We start from the raw sequence: 13,623 nt of genomic DNA on the forward strand, positions 1-13,623 counted from the left end.
CAGGAGAGCAGCAGAACTTGCCATCTCCACTACCAAAAACTAATTTCTAGACTTGGTGAGGGCACATCTAGCCACAGTCCTGTGTGTTGTTGCTCAGTAACAGAGAGTCAAGCAGCCCCCACCTGAATGAACAGCTCCTCAATTGAGGAGCTTTTCAGTGTCTTTCATTTATTGAGCAAAGAGGGATTTTAGCCCTAAGGTGATGGTTCTTATAAGGTTGTGATCCCAACTCTCTGCTACAGGCGATTATCCAGCTCCTCTTCATGGGTTCACCTTCCTCTGTTCTTCCTGAAGACAAATTCATGTGTGACAGTATTGCTTTGATGTTTCCTTTATAGACAAAGAAACTATTCAGGTTGACCCCTAGTTTTTTATGGTCAAAAACCTCCTCCACCCTAGCACTGGGTGTGATGACGAGGAGAGCAATATCAGTTTCCAAATCAGAGCTGGGCTCTGGATGGACACACTGAGAAATGGTGAAAGAGGACCTGCCTAGAACTACCATAGCACGCATCATCCAACACACCAGTTAACAGTGAGAGTGGCAGGGTGGACATCTCTCCTTACATTCAAGGAGGATGCATGATCTCTCAAATCTTAGTACCTAATGCTGTGGTTTGCAAATCTGTAGTGCTGTTCTATGAGATTTCAGGATCCTGTGTCGGAGTGGCCTGCTTAAGGCTTGGAACATGGACAGTCACCCAGAACAGAACAAAAAAATACTTCACCGAGCACTAAGTGAAGTTGCTTGAGGTGGACTGGCCCCTGGGCAGTTTGCCCTCCCCCTCAGAGCCCTGCCTAAGAGGCATCCTGTAGGTTAAGTCTTCTAAGCTTAATTTTCTAATCTGCAGTAAGCCCAACCCGCAATTGTTGCTTTTCATGTGGAGCAGGAGGGCTCTCGGAGGGCGTGTGTGTGCCCCGGGTGTGCACGTTGGGCAGGGCAGCTGCTGCGTTTGGGTACGTGCAATGCCCGTGCCAGCTTGCTGCCTGTGCCCGCGGGCAGAGCACCCCGTACATCTCTATTCCCGTGCTTGACTGACATTCGGTTATTACAACCTCCACAGAGCTTTTCAAACCTTAAATAACCCAGCCTCATAATCACTCTGGGAGGTAATTAAGCCGCCTGGTTATCAAGAGTGGAACTGAAACGTGGAGTTGGGATGGAGATTTTGGAGAAGATAGCCTTTTCTTTTGCAGGACAGCTCACAAAACACTACAAGTGCTGTGGACCAGGTTTTCTGCTTCTGTCACGGCTCAGCATCAATACTGGGGTTAGATGTTTAGGAAGCTCCAATTTCCCAGCCCTGTTCTCGGAACATCTTCCCAGAAGACAGAATCCTAATGCACCTTGTTAGAAAAGAGAGCAAAAAGGGATCTTTTAAAAAATCTAAACTGTACCTAAATCATGGTAATTTGGAGAACATCACAGGCATGTTTCTGTGTCTTGATGCAATGATAGTGTCTCTCTTTGTATCGGGTTTTAGCTTAATCTGTGATGGACTGAACTTTTTTCCTTTTCTTTTTTTTTTTTTCCCTTTCCCTTTTTACCATGGCAACCTCACTATGGTGATTTCAGGGCTAGGGAGCTTTATATTTATCTTGACCAGCATGAAGAAGTCTGAGCCTCATTAACTGAGGAAGGTGGATGGATAGCATATGGAACACACCGCACACAAGAAGGCGCTTCCCTTCCCAGGGCAACTGGGTCATTCATATTAGCTACACGACCTGAAAGTTTCCTTTTGGAAATACTGACTTGCTAACTGTTCTCTCTGTCCCAAGGGAAGAAAATCCAGACAGATGGCTTCAGAGAAACCTTGCATCTTTAAGGGAAGATATCCTCCTGGAACAATAATTAATGCTGGTGTGATTTTTTATTATTTTTTTTAAATTTTTTTTTCTTTTTTTTTGGAGAAACTTGGAAAGAATTCAGTATCACCAGAGGGCATTAACACAGAGCCTAGTAGAGGACAGAGAAAGATAAAGAGAGGGAAAAATAGCTATCACAAGACAGTGATCCTATTAAAATGACATTGAAGAATTCTATTAGTGCTCTTTGCCCCCTCGCCTGCCTGGCTGCGAAGATTCAAGGCGAAACACAAGTGCTTGTCAGTCAGACAAAGCCTACTAATAATCTCTGCTAAAAGGTGACATTCGCACATCGCAGAGGGACTCAGGGCTGCCCACCTCAGGAGTCTGCTGGCAGAAAAGCTGCATGTGGTTGTAGACACCAGCGCTCTCTGCTGCAGGGAAGGGGATGTTGGGGCAGAGGTGGACTTGGGCTGCTCACCCACCTGGAGGGTCACGGCTCAGCCTGCATGAGTGAGGCTGGGCTGCTGGAGGGGTAGCAGCACACAAATACAGGGCAAAGAAAAGCTAGATCCTAAGGCAGTCTTTAAAAACAACAACAACAACAACAAAACAACCCCAAAAAGCCGATACCTTAGATGTGCTCCTTATTTTGGTACTGGGTGCAATACCATGGGGTTCCCCAAAACAGTGGTCATTTTGGGCACCATGAAAACTGAGACTGAAGACTGCCGTGTGCCCAAGATCACCAGGAAACCGCAAGACCTCTTTCCCCACTAGCAGCTAAACCTTCTAATTTTCCCCTCCTGAAATTCTTCTGCCAGTATGTTTCAGCAAGTACCTGTTTATCCAGAAGCGTCGAGAGCATTATGCACAGGATTAAGAATGTGTATACTCTTTTCTTAGTCACATTCAAAAGAAGTTTTGAATTCTATTAATTTCTCTCTTTCCCAGTTGTGTTGTGGGGTTTTTTTCAGTAAGAAAACCTACTTGGATCAGGATCTAAAGGATAGTTTATTGCCCTTTGTAGAAGAGCGGACTCACTCTCACCTTTGGAAATTACTAAACTGTAGCACAGAGAACTCATACACCATCTTGAACAAATATCTGTCTGCTTTACTCAGCAGAGATAATAACGTCTCAGCTGGAGTACTTTGCATAGCGTTGGGTGCCGCATTCCCACAGAGCTACAGACCAGCTGGAATGAATCCATAAGGGAGCTGTAGGAAGGATCAGAGGGCTGGAAATCACGACCTACCAGGAAGAATGACTGCATCGGGGTTGCTTTGCTTATAGGAAAGAAGATTAAGGATGGGGGAAGGGAGAATGATAATATTCCTCAAATATGCAAAAGGCTGCCACTGAGAAAGAAAAGAAAGAAAAGAAAAATTTCTTTTCCCCAGCGGAAAGCAAAAGAAATAATGAGTTCAAATTGCAGCAAGGATAACTTAAGTTACACATTATGAAAAAGCTTTCTAACAGGAAGAAAAAGAAAAAGAGACACTGGGCCGGATCGTCTGAAGAGACACGTTACAGTCCTCACTGGAAGTCTTTAAAACCAAATTAGGCAACTGTTCTTCTTGAGCAAAGGAAAAGAACAGATGACCTTGGCAGCTAAAGGGACTGTGGTGACATTTTAGAGGAAAGTAATGCACCTGGAAAATCAGCTACTGCTAAAGAAAGAGGCAAGTTGAAAAAAGTCAAACCAAAGTTTTCATTTGTGCTTTTCTACACCTTACGTATTTTAAATCATCCTTTCAAGCCTCCTGTGATTTGCTAGGGGTGTCAGTATTTTAAAATAGTAGAAGGTGACATAAAAATGACAAAATTTAAAGGGGAGATGTTTATAGGTTTCAATACTAGGCTGCACTTCACAGCTCTGAGCCACTGACTTACCCAGGGGCACTTGGAGCAGTATCGCTCTCCAGAAAGCTCATCTCTTTCCAGGTCATTCAAGTGAGGAAGGCAGATTTCTCCCTTGCCTTCTTCAGGGGGACTGGCACTGGCAAAGGTGGTTGGGAGAGTATTATCGGGGCAGTTCAGGAAGGAGAATTATACCTGCTCTAAATGGTGGCTGAACACTGAGCTGGGTATGTAAGAGGATGGAAAGAGGAAGAGATGACAAGAAGATTGCCAAGTTGGCCACTGCAGCCGAAAACACGCTGGCAAGCTGCCCCCCCGCCTCTCTGCTGCGACCTCTCAATCACCCTTGGTACAGCCCTTGTAATGCTCTGCCAAATAGGATTACACTCTGACAGAGAGAGAAGTTACACATTCCATAGGACTTGATGAAATAGCAATTGATAAGGACACGCTACAGTGTTAACTGGGAAAAAAATCCACATATATTAGGGGCGGGAGGGGTGGCTGGGCGGGAACAGGAGAGTCACAATCCCTCTTTGGTTGGTTCTGAGCCCAAGCAACCTGTGCCTGTGTACAGGGACTCCTTTCACAAGCCTTGTGCTTGTTCGAATTTAATTGCTTGCTGATCGTGCTGCTGGCGAACTGGTGCAAATCAAGATGATCCCTCATTAATGCAGAAGCTTATGTGAGACCAGCTCTGAGGAATTATTTCAATAGTGTCTAAATACTTGCTGGTCCAAGAGTCCTTACACCAGGGCATTGTGTTATTAACATACATGAAGGGAAAAAAAAAAAAAGAGCAGGAAGTCTGTCTGGGAACTGTCTCCCCACCCCCTAGATATTTTGAAAAGTAGGTCTGTGAATTTGTGTTACAGGGTGTCTGTGGCCTGGAACTGCGTGGAAATGCATTTGGAAGCACATCACCAGTCAAGAGGTCATAGGGCCAATAGCTGCTATTAATTGCTGTGCAGCTAGGCGGGAGCTGAAATGCTACCCTTCGGCCTCCCGCAGCCGGAGAGAGCATAGCAGGGCCGTAAACAGCTGTAAAGAGCTGTCAGGGAAGGAGAAAGCTGCTTGCACCTTTTCCTCTTGGCCTTGCGTGGGGAGAAATTAAAAAAAAAAAAACCCAACAAAAGAGTAAACAAAGAAATCGACTGGCAGGAAGCTCCATGTGGATCACTTCTCTTCCTCTGCTGAAGCCAAAGAAATCCATCTTCTTTTCCACAAGATGCAAGGCCCGTGTGATTCTAAACTATCCTCAGCTAAATCACCGAGGGTCAAAGAATTTGGGGACTCGTGGGATGATCTGATTGGCAGGACAATTAGGTAGGGTCTGCGTTTTTTCATTCCTGCTGGAAACTTGGTGTAGTTACAGCTCCTGTCTCTGGCCAACGTGATGCCAGAGGTCAGACGAGGTGCTGAGGGTACTCCCTCTGGCTGTAACAAAATCTATTAACCTCACTTTACACCACACATGGCTCAGGCACACAGAAATTCAATACCTGTCCAACATCTGAAAGCTTTCTTGTCAAGGAAGAAGAAATAGAAGTACTGAGGTAAGCAGGGTTTCTCTCCAATTTTTCCACTGAAATTGCTGGGGAGAAGCTCCCAGGAGAAGGATTTGGCTTCTGAATGAAGTGGCTGGCTTTTGGGGGTTCTGCAACTGATGTGGCTGAGATGGGAGCTGGTCCCACGGCTGGGACATGCTGCAGGGCTGCTCGGCAAGTGATGGACATCAGTGAGAGTGGGGGGCCACAGAGATTCCCATGCTCACTGAAGGTGCTGCTTTCCTTATTGAAAGGGGATGGAGCAGGAAAATCTGGTGGAGGCTTGCTACCCTGTCTTATAAAAGGAAAGCTCTTGAGCACAAGAAATTAGGCTGCCCCAGAAAGGGACCAGAAAACCACCATACTCCAGAGACCATGATCTTTATTTTTGCACATATAGGGCATAAGGATTTTTTTTCGAGTGAGGCTCCTACCTATTTATCAGCTTTCTTAGGGGTTATTTTTTGGAGAAAGGGGCTAGTGAGAGCTTCTAGTTAATTTGGCAATCTGCCTTACTGAGTGGGAGATGCGTCTGCCTTAAGTTAGGTATCTGAAAGTAAAAATGTCCAAGCCTGAGCCAGCCAGCCTTATACTCATTTTGCAATTGGTAGGAAAAAACAGAAGATATGGCAAAGGCAGATCAGACTTCTCACTCTCTGGAGATGCCCATTTCCCTGCATCATCTCTACCATAAGTCTTGGGTGACCACTTCAGGCTTTGACACCCGACTTACAGGAATCCAAAGGCAGGTGAGATTTCCAGCAACCATCAGAGTAAAGCTGCAATGCTTTTCAAGGATGAGTAAATGGCATTAGAGAAAAAATAAAAACAAAACAAAAAACCCACCACACCGCCTAATAATCAATCATTAGCTTAATTAGCTCCAAGCTATGAAGTTAGATAGTTCCAACTGGAGGCCAAATCCAGCCTGTGGGCTGATTCCATCTGGCTTAGCTCTGCTTCTGCCGTGGCTGTGTGGTGGGACAGGAGGTGATGGGGAGCAGCTGTTAGTGCCCTGGGTGAAGTCCAGCAGTTCCTACTGCCTCCTACCGTGTTTGTGTGCAGCCAAAACCCTCATCCCGGGGAGGTGCTGCGTCCACATGGCTCACGAAGGGAGTCTCCAAATGGGCATCTGGGCTCCAGGAACACAAAACAAAGCTTGGACCACCCCGTGAATTAAGTCATTCTTCTTGGCCAGAAAGAGACTTAGGAAAGTAAACATCTTGAAGCTTGCATTGCACAGCCCTGCTTTTGAAAGCCCAAATTAAGTGCTTGGATGTGCAGCCTGTGCTGAGAGGTGGCGTTTGTGCAGTCGGGGTTCATGCAATTCCCTTTGGAGGAATTTTCACAAAGAAAACAGGACTTTGTGTTTTCTGACATTTGCTTTAACTAAAAGGCATTGTGAGGACTTTTACAGAATACCAATTAGACTCGTAGGTTAGCAAGCGAGAGCTCTGCACTTCATGTTGGCTGAGGTCACTGCACAGCAGAAAAAAATAATCAGAGCTATTCACGAACAGCCCATCACAGAGCTGCAGAGTCTGATTTCTCCACTCTAGCCAGACGAGGGTTGTTAGCAGAAGTGGTGTCTTTCCTTACGCCAGCTGATCCAGCTAGGAAAGAGTAGACTAGCTGTTGGGCTGTGAGCAAGGTCTGAACCACAACCTGGCATCCAGAAGAAAGGGCTTCTACTTCCAGGGGCTCATCTGGGCTTTTCTCTCAGCTACATCAGCCAGTCTAGGAAGAAATAACACCTCACTATAAATTATTACTTCTTTCTCTGACAACCATCACAGCTACTGCAGTGTTGTTCTTAATCCCTGTTGCTATTCAACAATTGCATGGCTTAGGTTCCTCTTAAAATGTCCTTGTGATATTCGGTGCATTTACATTTATAACCAGCTTTGTCTGTTTAAGGTTTACAGGTGGGCCCTGCTAACGCTAGGGTTCCTGGTGCCACAGGATGGGTTGTGCTCTCAGGTCACTAGGGAAAGCCTAGATGCCCTGTGCTGGGCTCAGGGAGGCCTAAACACTCCAACAGGTCCCGCTATGGCCCGTAGGTGATGTTTTACAGAGGCAAAACCATCCTGTATCTCGGAGAAGCCTTTCCCTTTCATCTCTCCGCACTGAGCTGTAGAGCAAAGCGTACCCTGTAGGCAGAAGCTCCTTTCCTCCCGTGCCACCACACAGCAAACACACCTGCCTGCTGGGGGACTGGCACACACAGCACAGAACGGCAGGACGAGAGGGATTCCCTGAGGCAGAGCCAGGACTCGTTGAGAGACAGACACCACCACTTTGAGATACAGCAGGGACAGGCCATCCTCTAATGTCCGTGTTCCTGCCTGAATACAGCTTCTCCAACACCTCACCGCTCCAAAGGCCACCCTTTTCTGGCCAAATACAAGGAACAGGAGGCTTGCTTGGGCTACTTAGTCTCACAGGGTGGGAAGAGAGACACAAGTGAGTGATGGGTTGTTCTTGTTTCCCTTGAAGCATAGCTGGATTTCTGTCATGAACAACCCCTGAGGCATGTCCTCCTGGTATCTTGCAAGTATTTTCAGAGTGGGCCAGTGAACACATGCATGAAGAGGAGCACATTGTAACATTACAGCATGTCTTCCCAGTGGTGTGGAGCATGAAAAGCCTACCTTTCATATGGCAGCAATGTGCAGTGTTTAACAAAAGTGTATTAAGGCAAGGTAAATTGGAACTATTTACTCTCAAGTGTTACCTCTAATCCAGCAGACAGCTTTGCTTGCTGCCTCTCTCTGGTATGAAACAAAGGGAGTATCTCTAATAGTGATACAGCCATACACAACAGAATTTAGCCACCTACACAGCTTTAATCAGAGCATCTTTCATTGCTTGTAAGGGGAATTTGTCCAAGTAACAGCTTTTAAATTGATCATGCTGGTGTTTCTGGGATAAGATCTCCATCATTTCTTGGCATTTGTCTTCATCTGTCGCATTAACCTTCCTCTCATTTGTCACTTCTGAACGCCAGTTCACCAGGGGCAGAGGCAGCCACAACACAGCCAGGATGGCCTTGAGGTAGCACAGCTCTGTCCTCATCGCCAGGCTTGGCACATGGGTCTCAGGCAATGCTTTTGTGGCAGCTGAGACTGAAGTCCCTGAGAGCCCGCCCGATTCTTCTGTCCCTTGAAGAGAACAGTGAAAAATGTCATTCTTCTTGATGGATGTAGTCCTCTCACAGCTGATCTAAGTCCTGGTCCTGTAACTCCTCACTGGCGTGAATCATCACTCTCTTTAACATTTTGATTGCTCTACCTGTAATCATGTAGGCAATGCCTGTGCTGTAAACAAAAGAGGATTAAGTACCACTGCCTGTCCCTGCAGTCAAACGGCTCATTGAGTACAGCTCCTATACAAATATACAGTTCCCATCCTGTATGCCTTCTTAACCTTCATTTCACACAAGCTGAAGGAGAAGGTAGCTGCTGTCTTTTCTAAATTGTAGTCCATGTGCTCCTTAGCTGAAGTAAATTGTTTGGACAAACAGTTGCTCTACTCAGTTTGATATGAGAAGTAGTGTCAAGGTGTAGTGCATAGTATCAGGCTTCTCATTGAACTCATCATTAAAAGAACAGATTTCCCTACTAGGAAGAGTTAACCATCAGTTAATGACAGCCTTGTCTCAAAACAATATTTGGAAAGTCCATGCATGCACACACCACCTGGTTCATGACCCTCCCTTTTTTAAGTTCTCTGGGCACTACATGCAAAGTGGAATCCTTATTTCTTTAAATAACTCATTTTTTCCTCTTTCAATGAACTTACTCATGCTCTTTGAACTTCAAGGTAGAAATATCAAAGGCAGTCACTGTGTCTCTTAGGAGTTCTTGACCTACTTTGTACTGATCAGTTCTCATCTCCTACAGAAATGTGGAAACTGTGTCAGAAGGATTTACACAATAAGCTGTCAAGAATGTTTCTACTTTTAACTTTATGCATTCCAAGGAAAAGAACCTGAAAGGAATATGCACAAACTTTAGGTACAATTTTAGGAAAAGTGTCTGTGCCAACAGATAATGTAAAAGATGCCTCTGTGGGCTCAAGAGGCTACTTGAATGAGTTGTCAAGTATAATTCAGAAAAGTGTCTCTAAATTCTTTCATGTTGGCAGTAAAATCAGAACTATTGCAGAGTGATTTTGTTGGCAGAGAAAGGGGAAATTGGAAAACTTGGGGGAGGTGGGGGGAAGAAAATATTTTCCCACTTGAAGAAAAAAATTCTACTGATCAGTCATTGCTCAATGGCACAAGTCTCACAATAAAAAGTCATGATACATTACGAACATAGGAACTCATATTTTTAACATTTGGGCAAATGATCAGAGGTCTGGTTAGGTACTCATTAAAGCACCCCTCAGTCTGCCCATTAAATCAGCAGACACTGCTACTCAAGACTGGGACAAATTAGGTTTCACCTCACCCTTCTCCCTCGGACTGGCTTATCAGTGGGGATTTCTCCCCCTGACAGGCTCTGAGGACCATAGGGGAAGGCAGCAAGATAGGAAACAAGAGTTTTAGAGCTTGGGCATGGTGAATTAACAGCCTTATGAAGAAGCAGCACCTTGCAGGGATAAGAAAAGTTTTGGGTCACTGTCATCAGGGGCATTGCTCAGTGTCCTCAGGGGTCAGCCTCGTGGTTGTCGCTGTGTTCCCAGACACAAGTCGGTCACCTCAGGTGGTGCTGGTCAGACCCATAAGGCTTGTACGGTTCTGTGCTAAAACGTGTCACAAGCACCACGTGGTGTATTCCTTGCCTGGAAATGCCCACTGCTGGCAGCAAACACGTCTCTACGGGGGTAGCAATGTGAGTGTGTGGAATATTGCCACTAAGACTCCACCAGCTTTTTAGAGTACAAAGAATTTCATTTTTGACGTGTCCATTAAGGAGTTAAGTATCTTCATGTGCCATTATCTCTGTGGCCATATGTGTGTACACACGTACACACATGTGTATTCATATATGCACATGCATAACTCTGCTTATTCACAACCCTGTACCATGGAAACTGGATACCACTATCTTCAATGTTTCACTTAAGCACTTTGTGGGCACAAAAGCCAGGCAACCCCCCCATCGTTACTGTAAGCCATCTGATACTTCCCCATTGAGCACAGCCAGAAAAATGCCTCCAGTTAAAGGGCAGAGTTTTGCTCAGACTGCATGGGAGAAAGGCTGCCTGTGATAGAAAAACTGATTTGAAGGGTGCTGGATCCTTTAGTGGCAATCAACTCACATTGGCATTATCAGAGGAGGAAGCAGCAGCAAATGCAATGCTGATCTCGCATTGCTCCTTTGACAGAAAAGTGACCTGTCCCAATCACAGAGGGATGGAATTGCCCCGCGTTCCCTGCACCATGTGGCGGGTCTCTGAGCAGCTTGGTTTAACACCACTGTACAGCAGTTGCCCCAGGAGATAGCATGTGTTTGCTGTGCCCAGACTTAGTAGGTCCTTTGCTCCGGGACACCTTCTCACGCTCTCCTCAGGCCCACACATCCAGCCCACAGAGCCATTACCAGGCCTCAGTTTGGGTCTTGCTCCTTGCTTCCATGTTTTCATCCAATTTAGAGGTGACGTGCAGGGCTGGGAAGGACCATGCTGTGCCTCCTGAGGCTTTTTAGAGCTCCTTTAGCTCCTTTAGACTGTTGGAGCTGGACCCCTTGCTAGCAAAGGAGGAGTGTGACCCAGGCTGACCTTCCTTCCAGCTGGCACGATGCTCTCTCCTTCCCTGCAGCTTGTCTGCTCCTGGAAAAGACCACGAGCTGCTTCTCTGAAAGAAAAATGGATGCGATGATAGGCAACTTCCATTTAGAGCCTGCTTGTGGGAACGCTTCTCTTCAGCATGATGTTGTAAATGCAGGCGGACATGTTCCGGTGCATGCAGATGAATGCATCACACTGCTGCGTTGTTCCGAGCACAGCTATTAAAATAAGGGGAGCTTGATAGATATTCACCACCATAAATTAAACCTACAGCCTGCTAGAGCCATCTCCTCTCCATTTTGTGTGTGTACCAGCAGTAACCAGGTAACAATAAACTGATTTACATTCTGGGGCGATTATCCACAGTGATGCACTCCATTAAATGGGTGGCCGGTGGCTTACTTTTCATAATCCATGATGACATCCTGGAAATGAAAGTGACAAAAATTATAGATAGCTCTTTGGCTGAAGATGTGAAAGCAAAAGCATGGAAGAAAGAGAGAGAGGCCCAGGGGCTTGCGCCTGCAAAATGCCAAGCTAGGCTATGATGTGTCGAGTCCCCCCAGTTCCAGTTGAGGGCCATGAAAGAAAGGTACTGAGCTCCTTGGAGGAGTGCAGGTTGGGGCTCCCATTTGAGCAGTAAACATTCATTTCTCGGCAAATATCATTTTTCACGGCTCAAAGAGCGTTCAACCAAGTGCAACCTTTGAATTTGCTACTTTTTGAGTACTTTTCTATTTTTTATGAAGGAACATCTATGAACGTCTGTGTGCCTGTTTGCATTTGGGGATTTAGCTCAACACAGACTTAGTTTAGAAAACAAGCCATTACTGACCCAAAGATCACGAAGGCAAGTAATGAAGACTGGGATGGATGGAGTGAATAGAAATAGCTGAAAAGAATCTCAGATGCCTGAAACTTGGATTAGGCTGCAAATTTTTTTAAGCCATAGGACACTTGAATAGAGATAAACACTCAAACTGGGTCAGCTCACAAGCATTCAACAGCTCCACGTCTTTCCTCGACGGCTGCTTCTTGGATCACATAACCTAATGCCGCACAGTTAAATAAAGAAATCAAGCCATCATTTGTGTTTTCATGATTCTGAGGTCATTTCTGGGCACTCTGAGGCCTTTGAGGCTTCTGGAAGAACCATGGTTGAATCCAGGGATACCTGGAAAATGACTTTACTCAAAATTAGCACCCTAAAAAAAGGCTTAAATCAGCTACATGTCAGCCTTTAAAATAAAAAACCCCATAAAAATAAACTCCTACAGACTTACCTTAAAAGATAACTCCAAACTCAACAGCTCTGAAGTCTAATAAATGCAATATAAACATCTTTTGAGCAAAACATACTGGTGAAAAGAATGTTTATTGTGTTACAAAAATCAATGCAATCTGCAGGGACTGAATCAAATAGCTGTACAGTCTACCCTGTGATTCATTTTGCTTTCATGAGTAAGGGATGCTAGGATGAAATGGAATATACATGTAGCTGGGATGGCTGGAATATACATGGTGAGAAAATATCACTTTTTTCAGCTTGGAATCTGACAGAGACATATGTTTTTCAGCACGTTCATTAATAGATCAAAATGTTTCTGTCACGTGGGGAAAACCACTAATTCATGAGAATGCAGATTAGGTGCCACAACCCCTAAACTAACAGAGAACCTTTCATTTAGATATAATTCTGAAATACTACCATCAGCCAGTCTTCTGCTGGCATGCAGAGTTTGCTATCATCATTCACACATATATTTTTGCGTGAGTTAGACTTGCAGCTCATATTTTCGAAGTATTTGTGTCAGTCTCTGGGCTCCTTTGCTTTAAATTAAATATATAACTGCCTGAAAAAGATTGGCAGTGTCACCAGCAGCATCTCTTTACTCTAAAGTGGAGATGAGTCAAGCACAAATTAAATGATAATCAAGTAATGCCTATCTTACATGCAACTATCAGTCCCTTACTTGCCAGGGCTGAAGTTCAGTATTTTGAACATTACTGGCTGGAGCTCCTAATACAAAAAATGAGCTCACTGTGTTTTGTAAGGCCGATTGTTCCCCCACGAGCTAGATTCCTGCTAAGGATACGTGCATTGGAAAAAGCAAGCAAGTCCTGACAGTGCTCCGAGCATCCTTGGAGCTGCATGAGTTTAGTGCTTAATTCAATAAACCCCAAGACACAGCGAGCTGAAGGGTTCATGCTTGGTGCCAGGCTGGCTGTGGCCGCTCTGATTTTGATTGACAACGCCACACATCCGTCTGCTCTAGAGCATGGGCAAAGCAAGGCTGCTCCTGCCCACAGAGTGCTGCGGACTTACCGCAGTCGGCATCTACCAGCTCCTTGGCAAATAAAGTGCACGTGAGTGGAGACGAGGGGGCAGCAGGGTTGTGGTCATGGCACTGGACTGAATCTGCATTTTTTCTGTGCAGCCTTGGGCTAGTCATTCCTTTTAATCCCATTTTAACTCTTCATCTGAAGAACTGGGTTAAAGGTAACTGGTTTTTTTATAGCACAAGGGTGATGACTTTCTAAATGGTCATGACAAGTGTGCATACTAGGATGGTGTGGGGCCATACAAGCACCAAGCCAGAGGGAACAAACAAGAAAGGTTGAAATATTAAAAAATATATTGCAATAACGTTATTTGTTGTGTTTTGGG

This window comes from Gallinula chloropus, assembly GCF_964237585.1.
Source record: "Gallinula chloropus genome assembly, chromosome: 1".
Classification (NCBI taxonomy): Eukaryota; Metazoa; Chordata; class Aves; order Gruiformes; family Rallidae; genus Gallinula; species Gallinula chloropus.